Source organism: Mesocricetus auratus, unplaced genomic scaffold, assembly GCF_017639785.1.
Source record: "Mesocricetus auratus isolate SY011 unplaced genomic scaffold, BCM_Maur_2.0 Super-Scaffold_100023, whole genome shotgun sequence".
In the NCBI taxonomy this organism is placed as follows: Eukaryota; Metazoa; Chordata; class Mammalia; order Rodentia; family Cricetidae; genus Mesocricetus; species Mesocricetus auratus.
Window position 1 is genome coordinate 24,192,704 of NW_024429204.1, and position 26,534 is coordinate 24,219,237.

The following is a 26,534-nucleotide window of genomic DNA, read 5'->3' on the forward strand; positions in this document are numbered from 1 at the left end:
TGGTCCTCCTTGATTCTCGTGGCCGTCGCTGCTTCATTTTCAAAGGACTCCAGGTCCATTCTGGAGGCTGAGGCATTTAGGGGAAACATAGTCAGCTCTGGAAAACGATACTGGCAGCAGGAGTGGCGGCCCCATGGACAGCTGGATGCCTCATTGGTAGCGGTCAGCCGGGTCCCTTTGAAGTGGTTTTAAGACCAATTTGGTAACTTGATTTGGAAAGCGGTATTGATGACTGCGAGGGCGCGGGCTGCCCATTAGCTGCTGTCTGGGTTGGCAAATTGGTTTAAATGGAATGAACGCGGTTCCTTCCTCCCCAGGGCTCGTGGCTATGGGCCAGGCTCTTTGTCAGGGAAAATCTCCTGGGCAAAGAGACAAGCGAAAGGTTTCCTGGAGCCTGCTGCTGTTTTTCACATGTGGGTTCTGCTCCCCTCCCTCCATGGGGTGGATCTGATAACAGGGACAAAGAGCTGGACTGGGTGGGTGGGGGGCTGGGTAGTTCGAAGGGAGTGGACAGCGGCCAGGGCTAAGCGTTTTCCAAGGGTTGCTTGCTGGTCCTGATGAGAGACATTGTGCTTGATGACACTTGCTTCTTTTTCATTTCTTCTGTTCCTGTACCAGCCAGTGTCCCTGGCGTTCCCTATGGGAGGCAAGGGTTTCCTAAGCTTCTTGGGGGCTCACAAGGGAGGCCGGCAGCACTGCTGCGTCTGATGATCCTTCTCCACGGCCCACAGGACACCGGCAAGCTCCTCTCTCCAGGACAGTCTGCACCCCTTCTCACTGGGTACAGGACCCAGTTCCCCACACTGTCACACACCTCTGTTGGGTCGCCATCTTGCTGGTTTGATGGGTCTGGCTGGTTTTCTGATGGCCAGGGGCGTCCTGTTTGTGCGCGAGGAAGGGGCTCAGAAGCAGCTTGAATACTTGTCTCCTTCCTGCCCCGCCTAGTCACGATTGTTCACTAAACCTGCCAAGCAATTATCATGTGCCAGTTGTTTCGTTGATTATGTTGGGTACCTGATGTAGGTGACATAACCCTGGTGTCGGGGATATAGAGAGCAGCATCTCAACACAGCTCTGCCCTGAGGACAGAGTCAAAGGGGAAAGGTAGTAGGTACCTGTAAGAGGAAGAAGGCCAATGCCTAGAAAACGTCTTCCATTCTCCTGAATGTCTTTAAGTAGCCTTGCTGCGCAGGATAGAGAGGAAACCATGCTCATCTTTCCTGCTTTGCCCTCTGTCTCTCCAGGAGAAAGTGCTGTCTCCCAAGGAGAGGAGAGGAAAGAGCTAGGGGAGGGATGAGGGCGATACTTTCTGGAAATGAAGAGAAGAGCCCTTGTGAGGTGAGCTCCTCCCTCAGCCCAGGGCCAGCCCACAGTGACCCTCAGGTGCTAACACGGCGACGGCATGCCTCCCTTCCCTTGGTTCCTCCAGTGGTCACTATGTCAGCAGTGTACTATGCCGTGTGAACACCACACCGTGGTAATCATTCTGCCTCCTCTAGCAGGGTGGAATACTGAAGAAAGGGAACTGGCGTGGTTAACTGATACATTCTCGACATTTACTCGTCCCTTACAGAGATCCCTTACATAGAGTTCTGTCACCACGGATACCGATGATGGCGATTTTCATTCCCCTGACAAGCACTCAGTCCTGAGGTGGAAGAGTGACCCCTGAGACCTGGCTTATAAACAGCTCAGGCGAGGGAGACCCACTCTCGGTCACGTGGTGCTGCTGGTCTCTCCGAGGAGACACGTGTGATGGAGGATGTCCTTCCGTATGCTGTGAGCATATGTTTCTCTTATTGGCTGATGAATAAAGCTGTTTCCGACAGTGGACCAGCAGGGTGTAGTCGGGCGGGGCTGCCAGGCTGGGAAGAGGAACACAGAGTCACCAGAGAGCTGCCATGTAACTGCCAAAAGAGTGTCATGCTGGAGCATTATGGGTAAGCCACAGCGATACATGGTTTAGTAGAGATTGGTTAATAATTAAGAGACAGCTAGCCAATAGAAGGCTGAGCCATCGGCCAAACAGTTTATAGGGTAAGCCTCTGTGTGTTTATTTGGGACTACACAGTTGCAGGACTGGGCAGGACAGAAACTCCCATCTACACATGGCATATATAAGTCTCTGGGTCTTTGATTTGTCTTGCTACATGTGGGTCACGACATGGGGCAGGAACTCATGACCCTGAGGTTGAGAGTCTTGTGCTCTACTGACTGAGCTGTTATAATGTGATTCTGGGCCCAAGGAAGTCAGGCTTTTCGTTACAGGCACTGGTGCATCTGTCAGGCTTGGAAGGCTTCAGGAAAAGGTGGTGACTGCTACGGTCTAATCACGCCCCTTAAAGTGTACAATGAAGTCCTAGCCTTCTAGCTCAGAGCGTCTTTGAAGAGGTTGTTTTGGTCAACGAGGCCTCAAGTGTGGGCCCTCAGCCTGTGTGACTGCAGTGGGAAGAGGATATTGGAATACAGACGCTACCAAAAGAAGGCAGTTGAGGAACTTGGTGGAGACTTAGGCCCCACCTAAGGCAAGGCAAGAGGTCTCAGGCAAAATGGACCTGGCTGATGCCTGCTCTTGTGTCTCTTTGTAACTTAAGAACTATGAGGAAATGACTATCTGTCGTTTAAACCACCTGGCCTGTGATAATTTGTTGCTGCTGTCCTATGAGACAAATACCGTGAGCGTGAGTGAGTCATTTTGCCTTGAGAGCTGTCTTAGTCTCAGCTGTGAAAAGCAGCCTTGGACTGTCCACCTCAGGCTGTGGGATCTAGAGCTGGTAAGAGCTCAAAGTAACTGGTCCTGCCTGAAGCCTTTTTTGACGCTGAACACAGGACATCTTTGGTTGGGCTTTTTTGGGAGGGGACGCATGTGTTGCCTTTACAGCTGAGTGAGTGGACCCCAGAGCTGTTGACTGTCTTGCCTGGCGGTGCTTGGCTGGGGAGGGGTTCAGCAGTCTAGGGACTGTTACGCTGTTCCTTGGATTCCCCTATACCCAACCCCTGAGCCCTGTCAGCTTCCCCAGTACCTACACGACAGGACAAACATTGAAGGTAGATTCCCAGAGACAAGATCTTGTATGTTATATGTGGTGCGTGGTGGCCATTAGAAGCTATGTGTGTGTGCGTGTGTGTGTGTGTGTGTGTGTGTGTGTGTGTCACACACTAGCCCTCCTGTACTGTCACTGTCACTACTCCATCAGGCCCCTTTGCTTCTGTTCTGTCTCCTCAGACCTCATCTTCATTGATATTGGCTTTCATCCCAGAACTCAGCCTGGCCTGTAGACCTGCCCTGTAATCCTCACACCTCACATGGCTGAATCAACAGAGGGTGTCTTTTGGGAAATGACTTGTCCCCTATGAATCTGTCCTTTCCTCCCTGGCTCTGTCTAATCTTTCTTCCCATATGAACTTCCCAGGGCCCTGGTGCACTCTGCCTCTTTTCAGAAGCATCTCATCACCGATCAGTGTCAGACCCCAGGGAAGGGGAGGACGGCGCTAGCCCTGGACTTACACAGAGCTTACGGGAAAATGCATCACCCTGAGAGAGGGCCAGCCAAGGCACCCACCCAAGCCAGCCCTGCCTGGGATGGATGCACTGGCCGCCTTAGTCACTGGCCAAAGACACTGTCCCCGCTCTCGCCCTAGCCCAGCCCACCTCTCTGATGGCCCAGTTCCTGGAACAGCTTTCTGCCATGGGACATGATTTTTCCCTCTGGCTATATAACTGGAACTCTTATTCCCTGAGTGCTTATTCAGTGTCAGCCACTGTTGAGCCTTTCAGGCATAGCTTGTGAGTGTGAGTGTGCGTGTGTGTGTGCGCGCGCGCGTGTGTGTGTGTGTGTGTGTGTGTGTGTGTGTGTGTGTATGAACAGACATGCACTCATGTGCTCATATGGACGCCCATTTGCATGTGGAGGTGAGGGGTCTATGTTGAGAGCCTCCTGCAATCTTCCTTTCTTTTTTAAAGATTTATTTTTAAGGCCAGGTGTGGTGACTCACACCTTGAGTTCCAGCACTCAGGAGACAAAGGCATATGGATCTCTTTGTGTTCAAAGCCAGCCTGGTCTACCTAGTGAGTTCCATGAAGGTCAGGGCTATGCAGAGAGACCCTGTCTCAAAACAAAAAAGCAAAAGAACACAACAAAAAACTCCCTAAAAAATAAAACAGTATCTATTTTTAATATTTTAATTTTGTTTCATGTGTTTTTTTTTATGTGTTTTTGCCTGGGTATTGATTGGTCTGTGTGTATGACTGCAGATGCCCACAGAAGCCTTAGGCTTTGGCTCCCCTCCTGCTAGAGTTACAGGCAACTATGAGTGGCCTGCACTGGGTTCGTGGTGACTGACTGCCTGACTGAACTGGAGTCCTCTTAACAGCTGAGTCAGCTCTCTATCAATGAACCCCTCCCTCGCCTCACTTCACTTATTCTGAAAGAGAGCATCTTGGCCGAACCTGGCTGCTCCCATCTCCATCCCTCAGCATAGGGATTTAGACACAGACTGTCATGCCTGGCTCTTACGTGTGCTAGGCATTCAAACTCTTAGGACCTCATGCTCGCCTGGAAAACACTTTACGAACGGGGCCATCTCTTCAACAACCCCAGCTTTTATTTTATGCTCCCAATAGCTTGATCTGGTCTCCCTCTGACTGATTGGGATGGCAGCTCTCAGCTTGGAAGTGTGAGGACTGGCCGGAGAAAGTACCCCTCACCTACAATCAGGTGTCAAATGTGGCCTGGGGTAAGTGAGTCAACCCCGGGGTGGCTTGCTGTTCTTGTTGGCTCTTTTGTTTTTGTTTTTTTTTCAAGACAGGGTTTCTCTGTGAAATTGTCCTGGCTGGCCTGGAACTGGCTTTGTAGACCAGCCTGGCCTTGAACTCACAGAGTTCCGCCTGCCTCTACCTCCTGAGTACTGGGATTAAAGGTGTGTGCCACCTCTGCCCAGCCTTGTTTGATCTTTGTACGCAGGGACAGACTAAGACCCGACTCATGGGTGCCATCAGCAACAGACTTTATAGCCACAGAGCTCTAGTATCTTCTGGGGGAAGATAAGCATGGTTTCCCCTGGTGGTCCAAAGTTTGAGCCTCAGACTCTGGCCTTCCAACTCTTGTGACTTCCACACTGTCTCCATTGATAAAGCCTGGAGTGGTGGTTTTCTCAAATGAGTTAGCTCCAGGGAACAGATTGGGGTCACCACGCATGCACAGGGAATTTGCTTAAGGAGCTCACCAGCCAAGCGCTGAGTGCAGTAGCAGCAGGAGGGGGTGATAGTGGATAGTCACTCAGGATGAGAGGAATAAAGATGGATTAGGAAAAGGCAGGCATCTCTCAGCCCACAGAATGCGGTCCTGGGAGAGCTCCTTCCAGTTATCTTCCCAGCGCTCTCTGTCTACAAGCGCACTGTCAGGACTCCTCCAGGAGTTCTAGTCTGTCTTCCTATGTGTGGCCACAGGGGCACACGCAGCACGCCAAGGCGCTGTGGCGCCAAGATGGCTCCTGCCCCCTCAGCACTTAAGCTGTGCACAGAGTACCACAGAGCCATGATCTCACTCCATTGAGCAAGGGCCTGGGAATCTAAGCCCTGCTAGGCTGAAGGGGGAACTGGGACTTCCTGCGAGAGAGGAAGTAGCAACCAAGAATGCCTCTGTCCCACCATGTTGTTCCTTGTACCCTGCCGTGCATTCTGAAGTCCCACGGGCTCCCAACACACAGCGTGTCTACGTCATTCAGAAACCTGGCAGTCACCTCAGGGGTAGTTCCCTGAGCCTTGGGTAGGAAGCCCAGGTTAGGCCCAGTGCCTGGCGTTCATGCAGGTCGTAGAATGGCGAAAAAGAAGGCGTGACTCCGGGCGGGGCGGGCACATAACGGGTAGATCCCAGCATGGTGTTGAGGTGACTGTTGCATAGATGTTCTCAGAAGGGCAAGCCAAAAGGCATTTAGCAGGGCTTGGGGTATAGCACAGTGGTAGAGCACTGACCCAGCATGCATGGGTTCAAGCCCCGGCAGGGAAAGAAAGCAAATGAAATAAAAAGCATTTAATAGAGGAACTCCATGATAACAGCACCCGCCCTGCCCTTAACGGTCACTTCCCTCAACTACGCGTGACCCCGCCTTGCCTTTTCCTTTGTCAAGGATCAAGAGGAACACCATCTGCCCATCTCTAGTCTGGGATCCCACAAACAGTTGTAGCGGCAGGTGAGCCCATGGTGGACCCCAAAGTGTCCCTCCTCGTTATTCTGATCTGTTGCTCAGAAAAAACAACAACAACAACAAAAAAGTTTAGTGTTGCTGTAGCCAACGCATTTTTTTTCTATTTTTAAAACAAACAAGGTTCATAGAAAAAGCATTTGCACCTGTGATGCCTGCCTCGGGAGGGAGCTCAGATAAAGAAACAGATTGCAGCATGTGCTGTGTAAGCAGCTCCTACAGGCTGCCCAGCCTCAGTATGTGTAGGGAAGCCACAAGACTGCAGTTTCCCTGTCTCAGCAGAGAGGCAGGAACCTGTTAACCTGTCTTAGAAGCTAATAAAAAGATGGCAGTGAGATCATGTCTGTCAAAGCCCTTTGAGTTCCTGGAGGTCCTGCGCTCTGTTTCCTTATTGCTTACTCATCAAAATGATCGCTCAGCTAAGAAAAGCTTTCCTCCCCTCTTCCGGTCCCCTCTTTCCTTAGGCGTTTCAGTCAATGCTTCCTTTGCAATTTGAAAAGCTGCCTTTGGGGGAAAAAATTAAGTGGTTAATTATTTTGAACATTCTGTCTCCGGGTGAGTTGACACAACACAGAGGCTTATTTAGTTCCAAGGCCCCCAGTCTCTATTAAGACCGAGCTCTTCTGGTGGCACAGAGTTCACCCGAAGCACAGGCTGAGGAAACCAGAGAGATCACGTGACTGTGAGCAGTCGGTTGTATTTGCCTCCAGGTCACGCCTTTTAGTAATCACACTTGCATTTTCTAGATTATTCTTTTCAGTGAGCAGAGCAGTTTATCTGCATTTCCTCAATGAGGGAAGGGAAGGTCTGCCTGAAATTTGACCTTGAGTGGACTCTAAGCCCAGCCATTGATTTTTTTTTTTAAATGCAAAAATCCCCAACCAGGCCACTTCTGGTTTTTTTTTTTTTAAACTCTTGGCAGTCCCTGTACAGACCTAGTGGGAGACCCCCATACCACAGAGAGGTCCTTCTTGGGCATGAAAACCTCCACTGCACTGTTTGCATGGAGTGGATGACCGGTGGACCTGTGAGCAGGACCCGGTCCCGAATCTTCTGGTGACACTTTCAGAAACCTAGTCTTTTATTATAGCATAGCTGACGGAAGAACAGATAAGAGCAGCCAACCACCGTTCCGGAAATGGTTCTAGGGGTGGGTATCAACAGCTCAGCCCACACTTCTCCCAAACTCTCTCCTCCCTCTTTCCAACAAGGAAGCTGAAGCTCACACAGCTGTAGACCTGGGACTGAAACCTGATTTGAGGAAAAATACCACCCCCCCCAAAAAAAAATCCTTTCTGGGCCCACCTTTAATCTCAGCACAGACGGGTGGATCACTATGAGTTCAAGGCCAGCTTGGTCTAGACCAGCCAGGGCTACATAGTGAGACCCTTTTTCAATTGCTTGATTAAGTAATTAATGCTCTGTTGTAAGCCCATTTCTACGTAGGCTTCCAGATGCCCTCTCTCTTCTGTGAGTAGAGTGGGATTTGTACTTCAGCTCGAAGGGTCAAAAGTTGCTGGTCACGTCTCTTCCTGTAGAATTCTGGCAGCCGGAGATGCACGCAGAAAAAGGGACAGCTAGCTGGGCGTTGGTGGCGCACACCTTTAATCCCAGCACTTGGGAGGCAGAGGCAGGCGGATCTCTGTGAGTTCGAGGCCAGCCTGGTCTACAGAGCGAGTTCCAGGACAGCCTCCAAAACAATACAGAGAAACCCTGTCTTGAACTCCCCCCCTAAAAAAGAAAATGGCACGGCTTTTCAAGCAGGCTGCCTGCAGGACTGTGGAGAAAATACAACGCCTGAGATAATAATGGTCTTGAATACTCTTAGAGGCTGGCAGCAAAACCACTGATGCGCACAGCATGCAAACAAAAACAGAAAACGGGCATTCACCATTTCTTGGCAAGGACCTGAAATTGCATGGTAGGGTCACACTAACCCTCAGTAGCTCTTAGCCTTCCATGTGGGAGCCAAGAGGAGCCAGATTCGAATTAGCCCAAGGCTTTGCTGAAACAGCGAGTAATTATGTGTAGTGCTGGCTCAGGCTCCACTCCCCTCCCCACCCCTCCCCTCCCCTTCATTCCTTCCTTCCTTCCCTCCCTCCCCCTCTCCCTCCCTCCTTGCCCCCCCCCCCCCCCTTTCATAGACAGAATCTCTTTATGTAGTTTAGACTGTTCTGGAGTGTGCTGCGTAGACCAGACTGTCCTCAAACTTAGAAATCCTCCCATCTCTGCCTCCCGAGCGTTGGGGTCAAAGGTGTGCACTATCATTCCTGACAACATCTACTTCCGTGTTGTGTTTTTCACACTTCTCCAAACGGGGTCTGACCTACCTCACACACACGGGAAACCAAACAGGGCCAGGGCACCGACGGTGGTCATGCCTCTCTCTGTATCCTTCTCCTTCTCATATTGTTTGTTGAGCCAGAGTCTGGCTGCTTAGCCAGGCTGGCCTCCATCCTTCTGCTTAAGGTACAGGAATGCCAGGATTGCAGTCAGGCACCACCTTGCCCAGCTAAGGAGTGAAGGATTCAGACCCCTGATGAGCACACCAGTTTCTTCATCTATCAGTGACTTGAGCTTCTTCCTGGCGAATCTCATATGGCACCTGGATTCTGACTGGGACTTCACACGTGTTAGCTCATTGTATCTCTGATGCCACCGTGGGGACAGTTCTCCAGTGCTCCTATGTTGCGTTCAGAATGGCTGGGACAAGTTGGGTGGGAATTTAAGATGCTGCTGGAGTTTAGTGAGGTGATGTGGTGCTCTGTGTCCCGGCTCCCAACCCCTGGAGGAGGGTCCTAAGCTATGCTTGCAGATACAGCTGTTCTGGGGCAATGCAGATCTTATCCCCCCCCCCCCTTATTCATTGCTGTCAAAGCCATGTCTAGTCCAGCCCAGTAGTAGCACCGGGCTGCACTATGCTTGCCCTGCCTCCCATGCCATGATGGATGGCATTGGGGTATAGTCAGAACCCTACCACTACCTCGTGTTCTCTGTCAAGAAGGGAAGACCTCCCTACAGGTCATTTGCTAACAACACCTAAGTAAATGACGAAAACAGGTCTCTCATGCAATGGAGCGAGAGCCCAAATGTCAAAGAACGGCCATCTCATAGACCCTACTGTTATAGTCAACACAGTTATCATCATATCACCATCATCACCATAATCATCATCACTTTTATTCCTCTCTGTATATATCAGGTGAGATCACTGGTCAAGTTCCACGGTGTTTTAATATGTTTCAAAAAACCTTTAAGCCGGGCGGTGGTGGTGCACGCCTTTAATCCCAGCACTAGGGAGGCAGAGGCAGGCAGATCTCTGTGAGTTCCAGGACAGCCTGGTCTACAGAGCTAGTTCCAGGACAGCCTCCAAAGCCACAGAGAAACCCTGTCTCAAAAAAACCAAACCAAACCAAACAAAACAAAAAAACAAAAAACAAACAAAAAAAAAACCAAAACTTTTAAACCACTGTCTGTCTCGTCCTTAGCAGTTAAGGTTCAGAGATGTGAAATGACTTGTCATTTGCACAGCTTGGTAGGATCTACATTCTTCTCCTGGGAGGAGTGGATGCAGGGAGGAGGGGATGTAGGGGAGAGGGGATGCAGGAAGGAGGAATGTAGGGGAGAGGGGATGAGAGAGGAGGGGTTATAGGGGGGAGGGAACAGCAAACAGATTCCCTTTTCACTCTTGGGTTTCAGACATACCTGCTGCAGACCAGGGCTTCCATATGTCTGTTCTATAGGAAAAGAGACTGCATGACTGGGGTCACATAGCCTAGTATTATTATTTACTCCTGCAGGTGAGGGGGGTATTGTACTGGCTTCTGTGACTTTGCCCAGGTGTTCCCGTGACTGGAAGTTTGCACACACAGATGCAATCACACAGGCAGCTTCGCAGGGACTTTCAGTAAGAAAGTGGGGTATGGAGTAATCCCCAGGTGCTCCACTGTTCCTTGTCCCTCAGGCTGGAACCTCGGGGCTGGGGACTGCTTGTGCAACCTAAGGACAGGTGCGGTGTGTCCTTAGGTCTTGGCCCTGGTGTCTGATTTCCTGGCACCAAGATCCCAGCTGACCGTTCAAAGCTGAGTGTCCCAAACAGGAATGGGGCACGTGTAAACCAGACTGGCTGGGGGAGTATGGTGGGTATGTGCGTGTAAAGGACCAAACAGGAACACGGAGTGGCATGATTGCTGACTGATCTGAGGATCAGGGGGACTCTGGTTCATGTAAATATAACCATTTAGAACCTTTTGTAGCACACTTTGAAAGCTTCCTGATTTCTGTTTTATTTGATCCAGGCTTTGGGGAAAGGCAGCTGCTGTAAAAATTAGTTTCCACACTGGCACTCCTCAGGCTTAGCATCGGAAGGTAAGATACAGACCCACCCAGGATGAGCAAAGGGCCTAGGAGTCCAGGTACAAAGTACGAACTATACTTGGACTTTTGGGATGGTGGGCATGAGTCTTTGTAGTCATGTGTCTGGAGTTTCCCTGGTGGGACCAGTAGTCAGCTAGCAGACATGGGTACCATGGAGCCAAACCCAGATTTAAACATCTTATGCCATCCCCATAACTCACTTGGAGTGGGGTCCTATGGCAACAGGCGCTTTGAGGGCATCAGTGATTAGTCTGAGGCAGCATAGGTTGCCTAACATTGCAGAGATCCAAATGTAGTGTGTGACCAGTGTCCCCAGGGTATGCCCTTGTCACATGGGCGGCTTTCAAGGCTCAAGACTGGTAGGAGTACGGTGAAGTGAATGAGCCTAAGCCTGGTGACCCTGGGCTCTGAAGGAGGGAAATGGAGGAGATATACTTAACCACGAGAGCCCATCCATCCCTGGTAATGGGCGATTCTGTGTATCATCCCCCGAATGCTTCCCCCCAGCCGTCTTCATCCTGTTCATGCATGAAGTGGGTGTTTGAAGGTGCTCCTGAACCTCAGCTCTACACTCGGGCCACGTGGCAGCGAAGGGACCCAGGGCTTGCTCTTGGAGAAGCCCTAGGCGCCACAAACCCGCCAGAGAAGGAGGCAGGAAGTGCCACTTTGGACTCTTCCACACTGGTCTGACTGTTAGGCTGCTTGACGCCTGCAGGGAGGTGGTAGGAAGGTGAGCACCTTTGTCAGCACTTGGGCTCCAGTGTCAAGACCAGGCAGCCCCTGCTCAGCTCCCAGAGAAGACCCCCTACTGAGCCTACTTCCAGGCTCGCACAGCACTGTCCCTCAGGCTCCCTGCTGGCTGCTCTCCTCCCCCACAGGCGTGAGCAGTTCTCAGAAGGTTCTGCTGTACTCTGCACTGTGCCTTCTGCAGAATAATGGGCTTCCTGGAAACCCTTCCCCATCTTTTCCCGCCTCGCGGCTCTGCTCTTTCACTGCAAGGGAATCACCACGGACAGACATTCTGGAGTCTGCTCTCATGTTCCATCTCCACCCTAATTACTCCAGTTTACAAACTGCAGGAGCCTGACTCCACGGAAGGTGGCCTTACTTGTCCCAAGGCATCAGATGAAGAGTGGTAGCCAAGGCTCCAGCCTCCGAGGCCAGGCTTCTATGGCCCTTCTGGTCTTCTGCCTCCTGGAGGGCTGTAGATAGGAGACACCCTTCCTGGAAAGACAACAGTTTAGGGACACTGCAGATAAGGCCAGGCGGGTGTGCCTGGCCGGCCCAGAATAAAAGGTTTACCAGGAGAAGTTTCTTAGGAATCCACCTTCCTTGAGGTGGGCCCTGCTGATAAAGATGCCTTTGAAGTTCCGTTGGTGGTAAGATAGGATCTCTGTGGCAGAGCCTGTCACCAGGGAGCCTTCTGGGTGGATGTCCCCAGATAGCCAGATCAGCAGGCCAAAGATAGAGAGAAAGGACACTTATCTAGGAAGGCCTCTGCAGGAGTGGCTTTGAGGTACTTCCTTTCTGTCAGCCCAACTTCTGGAGTCTTCCTGCTCTTCACAAATGCAGAAACTGAGGCACAGGTCACCATTAGAAAGTCCCAAATGAGTCCGGCATTGTTTGCAGCTACTGAATGTAGGGTTCCACATCGTGGGCATTGAGGACATACTGGAGCCAACGAACGCAGACTAGAGCCAAGCACTGCTGCATTCTGGGAGCACAGAAACAAGACACCACACTCATTCTCCCAGAGAAAATCCCGGGTCTCCTGCCTGGAGAGATCTTTAGATGTGCCATCAGGCTACCACGGCCAAGGTGTGCTGGAGGAGCCGGTAGCTGGATTTGCTGTGCTGAGACAGAGGTTGAGGGAAGGCAGGGCAAAGGGAGCAGAAGCCAGACTCCGCTGCGACCATTTACATTTGGGTTGAGGGTAGGGAGTAAGCCGGATTTTACGTAAAAAGGATTTTAAGGCAGAGGAGGGTGCAAATGTCTTCTTCCAAACCCGAGACAAAAGTGTCAGTGACGATGGAGTAGCTTCATGGTAGAGCACACAGCTCTGGCTTGGTTCCCAGCCCTGAAGAAACACACATCATGTACAGGGGGTTGCCGGGGGTGGGGTGGGGGAAGAGGTGGGGACGGCGTAGCCCGGGACAGAAATGGGTGAATTGGAAAGCCCTACCTCAGAGAGTCCTTCCACAAAGTGTCTTCAGACTCCATTACCTTCATCCCAGAGGCCGGGGCACTCACTGACTTAGGTGGCCTCTGAGAATCCAAGCGTGCCCCTTTTGTCCCTGACCCAGAAGAGCTTCCTTGGAGGGCGTGAGGCGTGGAAATCGTCAGGGTATGCTGTGCTTGCTCCTGGAGACTGGTGGGGCATGCGTGCTGGGCTGGTTGCAGGTGGGCTGTTTTTATAGGAGGGGCTGCTCTCCTGCAGATGACAAATGCATAGGCAGAAACGGGGACGAGCCGGGCGTTGGTGGCTCATGCCTTTAATCCCAGTACGCAGGAGGCAGAAGCAGGTGGATCTCTCTGAGTTTGAGGCCAGCCTGGTCTACAGCTACTTCCAGAACAGCCTCCAAAACAATACAGAGAAACCCTGTCTCGAAAAAACCAAACAAGCAAAAAAAACAAAACACACACACACACACACACACAAAGAAAAGAGGGAGGAAGAACCTTCCCCGGAGTAGAAAGCCAGACCCAGGACCTCTTAGAAGGAAACCTATCCTTCCTTCAGGTTGTGGGCTGGGGACAAAAGTTTATCCACCAGTGGAAGAAGGTTAAGGAGCACTGGATCTTGGGATTAACCTTGCAGATGTTAGACCTGGACCACTGAGTTCCCCAGATCCTGGCCTCAGTCCCAGGACTAGGCACACAGGAGTCAGGTCATCCCCGAGGAGGGTGTGAGCTTCACCATGTACATTCCAGACAGAACCGCAAAGTCTGTGGCTACTGAAGCAGCTGCCAGGAGGCTCAGACACCGCAGGGCACTCTGGGAAGAGCGTACCACCTCTTAAGTAGGGGCATCATAACGGCAGTACCTGTCTTGTTCTAAAGATGGCAACACAGAGGATCCCAAGTTCTCTGTGACTCCTTTCAACCCCGGCTTCATCTGTGAAGATGGCAGCTGAGCTCATGGTAGTTCTCAAATGCTCCAAGGCCACAATGCTGCCTTACTGAAAAGTAGACAGGGAGAGTCTACCTTTCCCCAGCCCCCTTCCCCTCCCCAAAAGGGAAAGTTATCTGTGCCTTAAAGTCCAAGTATTGAAGGAGGGGTCAAAATAAAAAAGCAAAGAGCAGTTTCTTGGCTGCCTTTCGATAGGATCCATTTTGTCAGCTCCACCAAAGCACAACGGTCAGTGCACTAACCGACCCCCTGTTTTATAAATAAAGTTTTATTAGAACACAGCCATACCCATTCTCCTGTATTTTGTCTATGCTGATTTGTCGCTTCAGGAGCAGATCTGCAGTCACGCAGAGAGCTTGTGCCCCGCAGGTTTCTGTCTCTTAGAGGAAAACTGGCCAGTTCTGCTGAGAGTTGCCATTCTGACAGCGAGGCCGAGCGCCGTGCAGAGCGTTGAGCACTGCGTGGGCCATTTCTAGTTTATTATTACTGCCTTGATTTTCAGACTGGGCCGGTGAGACCAGGTCCATTCTGGAGAGTGAGCAGCTGCCTCTTACATCGGATCTCCCTGATCCCGCAGGCTGAGTTTACCCATCAGACCCAGCCTCAGTGGGTAGCAGCAGCCCAGACCCACCCGGCTTGGGTAGGTTTTCGGGAGGACATCATTGTTCGGGGGTTGCTGGGTGTTGAGAGTTAGGGTTTTGAGAACATGTCTCTTCCCATGGAGTATCTGCAGCTTCTGTTTGTCCTGGTATATACGTTACATTTTTTAAAAACCTTTTATTACTGTAGCAGTGTACAAAGCAAAGCAAGGAGGGGGGGGGTTATTCTAGTTTACCACCGTGAAGAAAGCAGGACCACAGGGTAGCTGCCAGATTGTATTTGCAATTCGGAACCAGAGGGTGATGAATACCGGCTCCTACTTGTTTTATCCTTTTCAGTTAGTCCAGGATCCTGACCCATGGCGTGGTTCTGTTCATACTTAGGATGAGTCTCTTCCTACCTTACTTATCTCAGTCTAGTTGCTCACTCACCGCCATTCTGGAGGTTTGTCTTCTGGGAGACTAAATCTGTTATGTCAGCAATTGATAGGAACCATTGCACCCGGCACCAAGCAGGATCCCAACAGTGCTTATGGATTCTACAAAAGCCGACAGCCAGGTAATTCCCTTCAGGCTTGAATCCAAGAGTCCAGCTTCTGGAGCCCATGCCAGCCTGTCACGTGACCTTGGACAGGGAGCCTGGCTCTCTCTGCTTCCATTTCCTCCTCTGAGACGTGGGGTTAGCCTAGCACTGATGGCACCATGAGAGATACAGGCACAGCAGTGGGTCACATGCAGGAAACATTCCTGCCTCATTGCCAGATTGACAAGAAACAGGCTGCTGCAGGCCCAGGGGCGTTTGCAAAGAGAGAAAGGAGAAGAAAATGTGTGGTTCTTTGATAATCCCGACAAAGGAAATTCCCAGCAGGTGAGCCTGTCAGAGATGGACCACCAAGCCTCCCCTCACCCATCTCACTTTGAGAACCAGCCTCAGAGTGGTTGTCCTCCATCAGGGAACAGGAAGAGGCAGGCTGCCTCCTGTGAATTCCTCAGCAACTGCTACCTATGGCAGTAGAGCAGCAGCAGCAGTAGCACCCCCGCGTTGCCATGGCTCCAGCCAGATCTGGACCCTGCACAATGGGGCTGAGTTCCATCATTGTCACCTCCAGCAGTGGTCAGGTGCTTCCTTTGTCCTCCGTTGGTAAGTTACTTCCGCTGGACGGCTCTGCCGGTTTGGGAGAAGAAGTCACCGGACTGAGTAGGGAAAACAGCAGTCAGGGAACCCCTTGCCATTTGCCAATTACCCACAGGGCTGTGCCTCGGTACAAAAGCAGCTATTGAGCCGGGCGGTGGTGGCACACGCCTTTAATCCCAGCACTCGGGAGGCAGAGGCAGGCGGATCTCTGTGAGTTCGAGGCCAGGCTGGACCAACAGCCTCCAAAACAATACAGAGAAACCCTGTCTCGTAAAACCAAAAAAAAAAAAAAAAGTAGTTATTGAACTGCAGCCTAAACAAATGAAGGAGGACTCCTGCCTCCTGCTGTCTTGGCCCTGGAGGTTTGGAGAGAACGTACTGTTGTTTCCGTATGAGGTAGAGTTGCCCAGCCCAGCCACACAGCAGCGGAATCAACTTTAAATATACCTGTATCAATCAGGGCATCTGCCTAAGAATCAGAAACCTTTATATGAGGAAGGCCTAGACGTCATGCCTCAGGGAGCCCCAAGGTGATGCTGACATCAGAAGAGTGGAACTGTGTGCTGAATGTGCCCTTGCTATGTGTTACATGAACACAGTCTGGAAAAATCTCGGGGAAAATCTGCTCCGTCGGGAGACCTTAGGCATGACAGCAGTGGTGGAAAGCTACCAACGAGGGAGAAGGCTCCAGAATTGCTGGGCTCTATGTTTATTCCCTGCACATTCCAAGAGTAAAGACTCCAGACCGTCCCCATTTATGGATGTGAAAACAGAGGACGTTTCTGAGATACACTGAGTATGCCCAGAGGCACGGAACTGGTTGGCTTGGAGGTAGGACTAGAGTTAGGTGAAGGTTGGTACAGTGTTCACCCCTGGTTTGGTTGTCTCTGCCTGGGTTTTGTGCAGACAGGGGTCTGCCGGGATTCTAGTGTGAGCTGGAATCCCACTTGAGGCCCAACGTACAGGAAACCAAAATTCTCTACGCCCTCAAGCACCCCAGCCGAGGCGGGCCCGAGTTACCTTTCTGAAAATGGCATAGCTTTGCACAGGTCAGTATGGAAATCCTTTCTAGACCTCTGGGAGATTTTCTGTGAACATTTGCGAGAATCAGCTAACATTTGATCACGTACAGGGCTGACTTTCCCCATTCCTGTCTGAACAGCGTGAGAGGAAGGAGGGGCCAGACCCTCTCAAAGCTGAGGCTCTCAGAGAACCTTTTAGAGCTGCTGAGCACAGCCGGACTCAGGCTCACACAAGACTTCACTCTCGCCTACATTCTGCTTGCTCTCGCTAGAGACCACTTTCCTGTGTCTGCATGGAGGGTAGAGGACCAGCTAGACAGTCACCTCCAGGAAGGCCATCCCTTTCTTTGAGACAGGATCTCTCATTAGTCTGGAGCTAACCAGTTAGGTTAGACTGGCTGACCCGTGTGAACCCTTAAGATGCTCCTAGTCTCTGCCTCCCTGGCGTTGGGATTATGAGTTTGCACCGCCTTGCCCAGCAAGATTGCTTTCTTTGACTTGCTCTTTGATGCTCTCTGAATTTGTCCATCGCTCCTATCCTGAGTTGTTTCCAAGTCTATGAGGTTGAGAGTCTCATATCGTTTTCATGTATTTTAAAAAACTCTTTCATCGTTTTGTGCGTATGAGTGTTTTGCCTACATATATGTACCCCATGTGTGACTGGTGCTCGTGTAGATTAGAAGAGGCCATCAGAGTCCCTGGGGCTGGAGCTATATAGACGGTGGTGAGTCACTACAGCAGTGCTGAAAAATAAAACCCAGATCCCCTGCAAGAGCAACGCAACGGTTGTAACCACGAAGCCAGCACTCCAGCTCATCTACTTTTAGCAGTAAAGTATTGTCACTGCCACCATCATCATCATTGCTGCTTGCTGAGCCAACAGTGTGGCAATGGCATCACACCCCATAGAAAGGAAAATGATGGGCTAATTGTATTAATTCGGATATCCACTGTGCAGTGTTTTTCATCGGATAGTGTTTACATCTTAAACTTTCCTCACGCATATGAAAGCACATTGCAAACTTTCATTCCCATCACTGTGTTGTGGTCGGTTCCACCGATAGGATATTTAAAATCAGGTGACCATCAAGGGACATCAGTTTGCTCTTAGACCCCAGGGGACTGTGCACATCTCCGCGTGCAACTTTTCTTGTAAATCATTTGGGCGCATTCTCAGCAAAAGGCTTATTGAGTCAAAGGCCACAGTGTTATGACTCTTGACCCATATTGCCAAATTACTTTCAAACAGGGCTGTTTGCCCTGCCTCTGTTAATAGGCAGACATGCCTATTAACTAGATTTTTTAAAAATGTGGTTTAATAGGTGTAAAATGGCCTCTTCTTAAATCATGTATATTTTTATCCAGAGAGGAGTTTTTTCTCCTCCCACCCCGCCACCCCTTCTGCTTGTTTATCAACTCTACTGGCATTGGTTGCTTCCAGAAACAAGTTCATTATTTTCCATGTGAATTCCTTCAAGATAAGCCAATGTCAGTGCAGCCTTTGACTTCAAGAGAGTGAACTTCAACACTGAGTCTTCGTGTAAAGTCCTGATTTTTTTCTTTTTCTTTTTTCGAGACAGAGTTTTTCTGTGGCTTTGGAGGCTGTCCTGGAACTAGCTCTTGTAGACCAGGCTGGTTTTGAACTCACAGAGATCCGCCTGACTCTGCCTCCCGAGTGCTGGGATTAAAGGCGTGACTGACTTCAGAGCTTGAAGACCAGGACCAAGAGAGCCTACTCCTCACCTACTGAGAATTCTGCAACCGACCCTTGGTCTCTGACTTTCAACTAAGCACTTGGTTCTCTTCTCCTCTCCGGCCCCCAGCTTCAAATGATGAGCTAGACAGGAGGATTTTTCTGCAGAAAATCTTTGTGAAGCACCTCCTCAACTATTTTGGGCTTTCTTACCTTGGGAAAGAGAGGGTGTGTGCGTCCCATGCCTTCCTGTTAAGTCTCCCCCCCCCCCCCCCCTTTTATAGTTGAACATTTGTTTGCGTTTCTAGACAACTTTCTTTGATTTTTTTTTTTTTTTTCCCTCTCACTGCCTCACCCACAACATCCTGTGGGCTTGAGGCTTCTTCAGCACCTTGTCTCTGCTCTCTGCCCCGAAGCAACCTGAAGCTCCCTCACCTGTCTAGCTGGAGTCCCTTATGCAGAGGGAAGGGCCGCACTAGTTGGGAGAAGCCAGGATAGCATTTCTAGACCTCTGATGCCCCAAGGGAAGACTGGAGCGTGCCTGGGTGGGTAGCAATGCCCACCTTCACTGGACTGGACATGCGAGAGACTGGGATTTCAGCCGAGATCTGCAGTGTTGGCCTCTGGTGTTGCAATCTCTCTATGGCTTCCTCATGAGTGCTCTTTCTAGGCTCCTTCCTGGGCTTCAACGTATATGCCTTTGTTTTGCTTTGCTTGTGGGAGGGTCTCAGGTAGTCCAGGTTGGTGTTAACTGTACCCAAGGCTTTTCTGGAGCTGGTGATCCTCCAGCCTCCACCCCTCTAGAATTTTGTATGCGTTTCACACGAGATATGAGTATTCCCTTAAGATGAACCAATGGCGGTGCACCCTTGATTTCAAGCGAGGGAACTTCAACACCGAGCCTTTGTGTGAAAATGCTGATTTTTTTTTTCTGATTGTGATTGCAAAGACATGTGAAAAATCAAGTCAAGAGGGACTTTGGGTCCTGCTGTGAACACATGGCAATATCTGTAGTGCTCACTCAAATCTGCCTTACACAAACTCCTTTCAGTCTCATTTCACTCTGCCATTGGAGATACAGTAGCCTCTCTTTTAAAACCAGTGATCATGGGCTGAACGCTCCAATGAGTGATTTCTCCAGAACTGATCTCTTCTTTGCGGAGAGGCATGCCTGGTTTCCTTCCTTCCCTGGACTGATTCATAAGTTGATAGTTGAGCCAGGGTCACTTGAGAGCATTTGCATTTTCTAGAACTCATTTTCATTCTTTTTCTCTCTTTCCTTCCTCAACGTCCCCCCTCCCCCTGTTTGCGTGCGTGCGTGCGTGCGTGCGTGCGTGCGTGCGTGCGTGCGTGTGTGTGTGTGTGTGTGTGTGTGTGTGTGTGTGTGTGTACTGGGGTGTCATGAAACTACTTAGAGGAGGCCATTTGTAGGGCACAGGTTAAAATACACAAGCTGCTTTGGAAACAAAACGAAACCTACCAGTAAGTTCTTGTCTGTGTTGCTTAGTGCCTCATTCTCCATCTTAGACTTGTTAACCCTGTGAGAATCCTGGGCTCACATCCCCCTTCAGCACAGCCTGGTGTGTGAGATTCTATTCTTGGGGAAGTATTATGTGGGGGTTCGCTTTCCCTCTGCTGGGGATTAGACTCTCCTGACATCCTACTTGCTTTAGGAGTGAGGAGTTAAAGGACTTTCTTTGAGTTGTTAAATCCCTGTTGCCTGGCCTGAAAGACTCCTAGAGAAAAGACTTCTCTAGAGCTCAGGTCTGGGCCTATGCAGGCTGACCCTGGCTCTGTGTAGACTGACCCGGCCTGCAGCATCATCCTCTTTGTTCCCGTTAAGTGAGTTTTAATGATATCCTGGCTTTCTTGAGTCATTAGTAGAGTGGAGGACGACCATTTGAAGTCCATGCTTTCTTCATACTCTCACTCCTCTGACAAATAGATGTAGTTCTTATCCTTACGACTAATGAAGGATCCTTTGGTTACATTGAGGTGCTGCCTACACCTGCTTCATCTACCTTGAATCTCCAGGAAAGCCTCCCGGAGAGTGTGTGGACCCCTAGGGATTTGTGGTATATGCTTGGAAAGTGCAGCAGGAGAGGCCTGGGACCTGGGACCTTTCCTTCCTTCCTTCCTTCCTTCCTTCCTTCCTTCCTTCCTTCCTTCCTTCCTTCCTTCCTTCCTTCCTCCCTCCCTCCCTCCCTCTCTCTTTTGGTTTTTCAAGACAGGATTTCTTTGTGTAGCCTTGACTGCCCTAAAACTCACTCTGTAGACCAGGCCAACTTCAAATGTACTGAGATCCAGCTGCTCTGACACCCAGAGTGCTGGCATTAAAGGCATTCTCCACCACCACATGCTATGACTTGGGATCTTAATGCCACTGGCATCCATTTGCTGCCTTATACGTAAGGTGATCTGATTACTCTATGCAGAGATTACTCTATGTTCAGTCCCTACAAATGATTTAAGGCACCCGAGTCCTTGCCCAGTATCCCCGGAAAGCCCCAGACTCAGAGAGATGCACTCTGCTCTGTCTACCAGATGTCACAGGCAGGAAGTATTGAGGGCTCTGCTTGAAGTCAGAGCTGCACTGCCTCCCTGCGATATGTGTCGCTTGCTGCTACCTAATAGTGACATCAAGGTTTGCCCTGGACTTGGGTTCTTTGAGCTGTCATCCCTGCCTGCCACCTCTACTGGCCCCAACATTTGGCTGTTGAGGTACTCCCAGTGCAGGGACATATGATAACAAGCCAAAGACAGCAGTGTATTCTGGAATACCCTGTACTTTTAGCTCCGTGACATCACCTGTTTCATAATTGCCTCAAGCAAACATCACCCTTTCTCACTGGCCGCCCCAACCTTTGTCCACACACTGCCCGAGCTTCTCTCCACGTCCCCTTTTCAGTAGCCCAGATTTCTCCAAGTGTCATCCTCAGAAAGAAGGTACCACAGAGTGTCTGGGGTCTTGACTAAGGATATGTCTCATGGTCCACACCTTTTCAGCAGGGACACCGAGGCCAGGGTCTGGATTTTCCCAAGGCTGCTTCTGCTCCTACAGCTGTCGTATTAGAATGGAGGCTCCTGGCTACTCCCAAGGCCCTGTCTGCTTCAAGATCATGGGCGCTTAGGCATCCAAAGCAATTGGACAGCTCAGGCCTGGCTCTGTCATCGCCTTCATTCCAGGAGCTGGATAGTTTCCTGTCACTGTAGGACCAAGTCTCCAAAGCACAGTGATGTGCTGATTGGCTTCTGTGCAGTGTCATCATGAACCACAGGAGAGCCATGCTTCATTTTCTCAGTAACGGAGGCTATGGGTCTGGAATGCTTCCACACTTTGCATTTTGGGACTGTCATATGAAGCCAGTGTTTTGGTTCACTGGGTAGCAAAGCAAGGACCTGCTTTTCTAATGTTAATGCCCTGAACAGCTTCCTCTATTCTTCCCCTTCTTTCAAGCCACGTGAATCACGGTTGCCTCCTCCAGGGAGGTTTTCCACCAGTAGTTTAATTATCACTATCCCCATTAAAATGCGAGCAGGCCACAGACAAATGTCCACTTAACATCATGCACTAAGTAAGTATCAAATCATCGTGGCCAGTCACTTGTGCTATGGCAGATTCAGAAGTGACTCCCTTGTCCAACCAGCACGTGATTACAGTTATTCATTTGTCTACCCCATCATCATCATCTAATATCCCATCATCATCATCTAATCGCATGAGGAAAGTTTTGCTCATGTTATTTTCTGAATCGGGCACTGGGGGAACAAAGGCAGACTATGTGGGTCTGTAATGGCCTAGGACTTATGCACACACTAAAACAACCATGAATATTTACACACTTCCCATAACGCTTGCTCACTGGTTGTAGTTTTGCGCCTTGAATCCTGAACACTTGTCGATGTGTCGCTTCCCCTGTGTAGGAATGTTGCCTGCCCTACTGGGTCTAGAGCCTTTGTCTGGTGGCACAGAGCCTTGAGCACCCATCCTTACAAAACAAACAAACAAAAATACCCAACAATTCCTGTTGGCCTGTAACCCAGGCTGGCCAGAACTACTTATTCTTATACTTATTATTATCCTGAGTGCTGGAATTACAGTCTACGCTGGAATCCTTCAGAGGCATATATGGGTGTGTAGATTAATAAGTATGATGCCTGTTCTGGGAGTATGTTGGGGATCAACGATTGGGAAACCCAAGGAAGGAATCAGAATCGGATGGAGATGTCACCGTGCGAAGGTGATAGAACAAAGCACACAGCCCTGGAGCAGTGCACAGACCAGACTACAGCTCTCCTCGACACTGTCCTGAATTGGGATGGGAATTTGTAAAGAGAAGCCTTCCCGCCAGCCTGGTTCCAGAGCCGCATCAGTCCCAAATAAACACACAGGAGGCTATATTAATTATGAAGCTGTTGGCCTTGCTTGCTTCTTACTGGCTAGCTCCGACTTAAGTATTTATCCCATAATTGTTAATCTAAGTATTTCTCTTACTGGAGAAGTTTCCGGGCTTCTTATCCCTATGGCGGTTACATCTTGACCTCCTGTGTTTCTCCTACCCAGAGTCCTCCTCGACTCCTAGTCCCACCTATCTTGCTTCCCTATTGGCCAATAGTGCTTTATTGACATATACACAGGACTTCCCCCATCAGGGATTGGTCAGTGACTCCGTGGCCTTGCCTAGAAGGATACCTGAGCTTGACCATGGTCACTGTGTTCAGCCAAGGCTGTCTCCAAAGAAGCGGGCAGCTGAGTGTCAACTAGTATCCAGTAACTGCATTTACGGATGGATGGATGGATGGATGGATAGACTCTAGTGCTTAATAAACACCCAGTATGCGGGGAAATGAACTCATCTAAGCTTTATGGAAACAGTGTGTGTAATTCATTCAGCAAGTGCTTACTGTTTGGGCAATGATCAACTGAGCTCCTCATACCTGTCATGCATTATGGCTACAACTAGGAAGTTCATAATTTGGGGTGTTAAGGTGGGTGATGGTTCCACATTAGCTTTCTGGGAAAGTCAGCCTTTATTACAGAGATGTAATTTCCTGGGGCATGTGCTCTGGGCCAACACTGGACTCAGTGTTTCCTTGGCTTTCTAGAGGACCATTTCTTGAGATGAGGTATGAATAAGTATGCGAGGTCTCTCAGGGGTGGGGTTCTCCATCACAGCTCACCTAACATTGCACCTGTGCACCAGGGGAAACTCCCTGCTAAACTTTAACTGCTGCTTGAATTCCCAGTAGCCTGGAACTTCCCCAGGGGTCCCATTGGCTATGTGACTTTCCATCACTTGAGTAATTGGAGGATGGAGCTGAATGGAAATAATCTACACACTTTCTTCTGTGAGTCACCAAAAACTACAGCCTAGGGTGTGAGAGACTGCTTGACTTACTTTTCCTGTATGTAAATGAGCTGTCATTACAGTACGGTAGGTAGAGATTCTACACAGTGAATGTGAGATCATTGCCATGTGAAAGAGACTCAGAAATAGCTAGCCTGGTCCAACTGCCTTCCATTGCAAGAGCGCTGGGGGGGGGGGGGAGTGCATGGAGACGTTCAGGACCTGTGACTCTTGGGGGAGTGTTTGTGGGTACACTCTGCCCCATTTCCAGCTCTTGCCTTTGCCCAGACATAGCAGGAAGTTGCTGATGTCTAGTTAGGGTGGGTTGTTTTTAATCTGCACAAGTCACCCAGGTGATCGGAAAAGCAATGGCTTTGATGTTCTGGGTGACAAGCCCCAAGCGTGCTAGCAGGAAGGGAGGTTTTGAGGTTGGAGAAATGAAACTACCTTGGGTGGTGACTTCATCATTTAACACCCTCACGGTAGAAAGGAGCTTGTAAAGGAAAGGCGAATGCAAGTGTAGGTATGAAAAGGAAAGTCTGAGGTGGACGGCTGTGATGCGACATAGTTCTAGTGGCTCAGGAAAAATCTTCCGGCACCCTAGACCTTCCAGAAGCCTCCTTCCTCCCACACCCCACCACATCCTTAGTTTCACTGGTGAGAGCCTACCTTACTAGCATGTTTACACCTGTCACCTCCTCCACGCTTCACACATGACGTTGCGCTGACCCGTGCTCAGGGAGGTTGTCTTGGAAACCAGAGGTCCTGAAGCAAATACCCTTTCATCACAGGACCACGGTGGTCCTCACTGACCCTTTTGAGGATGTCCTGTCTTCCAGATCCTAATTACTAGAAGTTGTACCTTCTTCTGCTCCTCCCAGCCTCCCTTCTGTGGAACCTGAGGTGCTGTTTCTGTATCTTCTGGTGTTTTGCTTCTTGAGCCCCAAAGTGGAAATGATAAGAGTTCCTGCCATTCTCTCAAGGTTCCTGTGTGGTAGTAAGGTGCTCACACTGTATGAGTTGAATTTCTTGAGGTTGACTCTCCTGGATGTTTTTTTCTTCAGCCATGCTGGGGTATCAGGGACATATGAACTTACCTCTCAGTGATCAAAGTATCAACTGTGGTATTATCCATCCAGGATACTAGTTTAGTCATTAGGAACCAGGTGTGCCCACTTGTGGCCGGCAGGCCATTTGAGTCTCAGGATAGCTGTTAGTGCAGTCCATCACTTTTGTCGATGACAACATCACCTTGCAATATCAAAAGATTGGACAACTCTGTAAACTTCAGACCATCTAGCTCCTGAAAACAGGAAGAGTGGCAGCTGTGGTCCACGGAAGAAGCCCAGTGCTTCATGGGATTGATAACTGATTCATGCTCAATGCAGGTTCACACAATAATGCATTCATTTCTTTGTGTCTTATGTATCTAAAACAAAGCAAACATCTCCATCCATTTGTTGTTTTCAGTAAGAATCCAAGCTCTGATGTCCACCCTGGCGGCCGATGCCCTGTGATTGTACCTGTTGCTTTCATGTTCAGCTCTGCTGGACTTCACAGAATTCAGCAAGGATGGGAGCCAGCATTGGCTAACCCTCCTGGAACCATCCGTCACTATCAGCATTCGACCTTTTCCAGGACTTTCTCTGGGGAGAGCAAATACTTTCCAATATTACGCCTGTGCCCAGGAACTTGTCTGGGGAGTAGCCAGTTATTAGCTCTCCCCAGCTGCTACAGGTGTCCCAGTCTACCCCGCTGATCTGTTTGCAGTGGTCGGTGGTGTTTGGATGGATTCCTGGTCAGAAATCCACCCGTGGTCACCTATTTTCTAACGGACTCACTTATTTCCTGCCAAGTGTATAAGATTGCTACCACGGCAACCATCTGTGCAGCCAGTTGGCCCTACAAGCTGAGCAAGCAGCCAGCTGCCCCAGATGATAAGCACAACTACTGAGGGGGAGACCTGGTGCATCTCTGATGTGATGGAATGTGTCCATGTCTCCATCCTTAACCGTGGACCGCTACCTTACCCAGGTTCTGCCTACCTGTGTTCAAGTTACTCAGCCAGTATGTGTGCCTCCCCTTCTGCTGCAAAGACGACATGGCCCTGCCTTTGGGCTTGTGATGAGGAGTAGAAGATGAGGGACCCAGCACATACTTTGAATTCTGCTGCAGATCCCAGAAAAGAAGGGCTAAAAGAGTGGTCACCAAATTGCCCCTCTGCCTCTTAACTCTTGAGGGTCTTGGGTGGCCGGGATCTGTCTGTCACAGATACTGAGCCTTCTTTGTGCCTAGCCACAGAAAGTAGGACACAGACTTTGGGTCCCAGCAGTTGATCTTCTGTGATGCTAAAAGGACTTTAGTGAACCCATGGCTTGTTTGGCGTGTCAGACGGCAGGGAGCAAGCTCATGTCCTATTCTTGGGGACAGTGTTGGTAGAGATATGACACAAGAGTGAGCAGCGGTGCCTGCTACATGCTGGCTCTCTCCCCATCCCTCTCTTTGGTTGGGCTGTCTGCAGGATTTCCGAGCAGGTCCCCTCAAAGTGGACAAAGGAGTCTGTCACCCTGTGTGCATGCTATTCCTAACTCATCTCCATAGGGGTGTAGGGGTAAGTGACTCTATAAGTTCTGTATGTTAAGGGGAGATTGAGACTTTCCTACTCTGTATCCTGAGGCTCTGAGTCCCCCAGGACTCCATACTTTCCCCCACACTCTGCCTGAAGGTCCTGGGAGAAACTTAGAAACTTTAGTTCCTTAATTTTTATAGACCATTGGTCCTTGTTCATGGTTACAAGCATTGATTGAAAACACTCATCAGTTTGACAGCCTTGGGAAGAGGTCTTCATTTTGTTTTTTGTTTTTTTTCCCAGCAGACACTAGTATGCTATATTTGTGTGTGTGTGTGTGTCCTTGTCCCTCTCCTATTACCAAGAAACAGAGAGCCAACCTAGAAACCAGCAACTCAGCCATACCTATCTGATGTTGGTGGCCTCCTTCAAACGGTGCCTCGTGTGGTCTTGTCAT

General features: G+C 49.9%; 1 protein-coding gene across 16 annotated transcripts in view; it reads left to right on the forward strand.

The window, feature by feature from the left end:
• The window catches only part of LOC106021825, a 207,112-nt gene that overhangs the window by 106,366 nt on the left and 74,212 nt on the right, over positions 1–26,534 (forward strand). Inside the window, exon 3 of one of the 16 annotated variants that reach the window (XR_005870517.1) lies at positions 10,503–12,671. The exons of the other annotated variants lie outside the window; for them this stretch is intronic. The gene's annotated coding sequence lies outside the window, so the exon portion shown is untranslated. Of the gene's footprint in view, positions 1–10,502; positions 12,672–26,534 lie in introns of those variants that run through there. 16 annotated transcript variants of the gene reach the window in all.